Source organism: Triplophysa dalaica, chromosome 15 (assembly GCF_015846415.1).
Source record: "Triplophysa dalaica isolate WHDGS20190420 chromosome 15, ASM1584641v1, whole genome shotgun sequence".
Lineage (NCBI taxonomy): Eukaryota > Metazoa > Chordata > Actinopteri > Cypriniformes > Nemacheilidae > Triplophysa > Triplophysa dalaica.
The window spans coordinates 22,899,595-22,903,393 of record NC_079556.1 but is presented as its reverse complement, the minus strand read 5'-3'; positions in this window follow the sequence as shown (position 1 = coordinate 22,903,393).

Genomic DNA, 3,799 nt, shown 5'->3' with positions numbered 1-3,799 from the left:
CAACCCTAACCAGGAAGGAAAACAACAAGGGTCCTCCACCACTTATGCACCAACCCTAACCAGGAAGGAAAACAACAAGGGTCCTCCACCACTTATGCACCAACCCTAACCAGGAAGGAAAACAACAAGGGTCCTCCACCACTTATGCACCAACCCTAACCAGGAAGGAAAACAACAAGGGTCCTCCACCACTTATGCACCAACCCTAACCAGGAAGGAAAACAACAAGGGTCCTCCACCACTTATGCACCAACCCTAACCAGGAAGGAAAACAACAAGGGTCCTCCACCACTTATGCACCAACCCTAACCAGGAAGGAAAACAACAAGGGTCCTCCACCACTTATGCACCAACCCTAACCAGGAAGGAAAACAACAAGGGTCCTCCACCACTTATGCACCAACCCTAACCAGGAAGGAAAACAACAAGGGTCCTCCACCACTTATGCACCAACCCTAACCAGGAAGGAAAACAACAAGGGTCCTCCACCACTTATGCACCAACCCTAACCAGGAAGGAAAACAACAAGGGTCCTCCACCACTTATGCACCAACCCTAACCAGGAAGGAAAACAACAAGGGTCCTCCACCACTTATGCACCAACCCTAACCAGGAAGGAAAACAACAAGGGTCCTCCACCACTTATGCACCAACCCTAACCAGGAAGGAAAACAACAAGGGTCCTCCACCACTTATGCACCAACCCTAACCAGGAAGGAAAACAACAAGGGTCCTCCACCACTTATGCACCAACCCTAACCAGGAAGGAAAACAACAAGGGTCCTCCACCACTTATGCACCAACCCTAACCAGGAAGGAAAACAACAAGGGTCCTCCACCACTTATGCACCAACCCTAACCAGGAAGGAAAACAACAAGGGTCCTCCACCACTTATGCACCAACCCTAACCAGGAAGGAAAACAACAAGGGTCCTCCACCACTTATGCACCAACCCTAACCAGGAAGGAAAACAACAAGGGTCCTCCACCACTTATGCACCAACCCTAACCAGGAAGGAAAACAACAAGGGTCCTCCACCACTTATGCACCAACCCTAACCAGGAAGGAAAACAACAAGGGTCCTCCACCACTTATGCACCAACCCTAACCAGGAAGGAAAACAACAAGGGTCCTCCACCACTTATGCACCAACCCTAACCAGGAAGGAAAACAACAAGGGTCCTCCACCACTTATGCACCAACCCTAACCAGGAAGGAAAACAACAAGGGTCCTCCACCACTTATGCACCAACCCTAACCAGGAAGGAAAACAACAAGGGTCCTCCACCACTTATGCACCAACCCTAACCAGGAAGGAAAACAACAAGGGTCCTCCACCACTTATGCACCAACCCTAACCAGGAAGGAAAACAACAAGGGTCCTCCACCACTTATGCACCAACCCTAACCAGGAAGGAAAACAACAAGGGTCCTCCACCACTTATGCACCAACCCTAACCAGGAAGGAAAACAACAAGGGTCCTCCACCACTTATGCACCAACCCTAACCAGGAAGGAAAACAACAAGGGTCCTCCACCACTTATGCACCAACCCTAACCAGGAAGGAAAACAACAAGGGTCCTCCACCACTTATGCACCAACCCTAACCAGGAAGGAAAACAACAAGGGTCCTCCACCACTTATGCACCAACCCTAACCAGGAAGGAAAACAACAAGGGTCCTCCACCACTTATGCACCAACCCTAACCAGGAAGGAAAACAACAAGGGTCCTCCACCACTTATGCACCAACCCTAACCAGGAAGGAAAACAACAAGGGTCCTCCACCACTTATGCACCAACCCTAACCAGGAAGGAAAACAACAAGGGTCCTCCACCACTTAGTCATAAAACCCTACCTTTGAACAAAACCATATACACATTAAAAACATTTTATTCAAAACAAACACAATGTTGAATTAACTGCAAGTGATTACAAAGCATGCCTAAAATTACTTTCAACAACTGCACAACATATAATCACAGTTAATAAACAATTAAACAAGCAAAAATAAACTTTATTCAGAACCTGATGAAAAAAAGTAAAAGTTCTCTACATATAAAAAGGCTACTAATATAAAAACACGTAAGTTCACCTCTAGCTGCTCGAACCAAGTAGACTTTCGTAAACACAGCAAGGTATCCAGGCTCTTTGAAAAAAGCACCATCACTGGCAGATGCATAAAGCGTCTACCAGAAATACACAAGAACAAAGGAAATAATTGCAATGAACAATAAAAATACTTACACCATTCTTCAGCTCTTTAAAACAACAGCAAACACATTTAAATGACATAGAAATAAGTCAACTATACATTACATCTGCTGGGAATATTTTAAGATGCATTGGATCAGTGGAAAATTCTTTGCAACAAGAGCAAGATAATATTCAGGCCTAAGAATGAGATAGGCAAATTAGTAGAAAACAAGCAAAGTTATAAATTTGAAGTGAAGTACAAGAGGGGAAATTTTAGGATTTATTTGGATTACTAGCTTGGCCCTCTTTAAACCTGGAGCAAGGAATGTAAAGAAATCATTCAGAGAAAAATACACTCCGATGCTCTAGTACAATATTCCTGGCAGAATGAAATATAAAACAATAAAAGCAATGTTCACTGAACAATATCCACAATGAGAAAATAAAGATGATCTTCAGTTGCGTTCTTTGTTTTGTTAAATAACTAAATTAATATAACAGAAAATATAATAACCATCAATCACATAAAAATGTGTTTCCTCTGCGTACAATGGAACTAGTACAAGATTACTTTAAATTTGGAATTTAGTATTATCTTAGTGTTCAGATAAGTTTTTCCTGTACAACTACATATTAATTGGATCAACTGTTCCTCAAATAGCCTTTCGTTAACACCGCAAGGTATCCAGTCTATTGAGGAAGTCACTACTGATGGCTACATAAATTCAACATTCTACCAGCAATTTTTTTAATAACAATTTTATAAAAATAAAAGCACAAAAGGCAAAAGTTATTTTAAATCCGCATCTGTACACCAAAAGAAAATACAAACACATTCACTTAAAAGCAATAAATATAAAAGTACCAATGACTTGAATAACATTCAATACATGCACTGATTCAGCATCTAAGGGTTAAAGTACAAACTTAAGACAATTAAATTACGACCAAACACCACCAAATTTAATTAAATGTTACAATAGAGTACATAGTTCCCAAATAAAAATGTTCTTCATATCAAAAACAATTAGTTAAAAGACAAAAAAAACATTTACAAATGAAATGAATGTCAAACAAGTAGATGTTAGTGACAACATGCACACAATGAAATCCAAAGCTTAAAAGAATCTCAAAACAATTTAATTAAACTGAATGAAAGATACCATAAGATTCCAAACCACGTAGGGAGTACAACAGAATGTAAAAATACAAACAAAAAAAATTAACAAAACAAATCTTGTCAACAGAATTGCAAATGTGTTTTAACCCTCCTGTTCGCCTTAAATCTGATAACACCCTTTTCCCAAAAAGTATACCTCCAGAATTTTTTTTACTAAAAAGGTATGTGTCCGGTAATTTATATCTTAGTTGAGTTCTTAAATATACCTTTAAATAAATGCACAACCCCCCCCCCCATCCCAAGTATTTAGAAAAATAGGGTTCGGTTGAACTGCTGGACATGAAAATGTAAACAATGTAAAGAAACCCAAATGTGCAACATTTAATTAAAAAGATAGCCTACAAAGTTTACATGCACAACAGTTTAGTCTACATAGACTATTAACTTTAATACTTCAAATCATGAAAATATTGATAAGAAA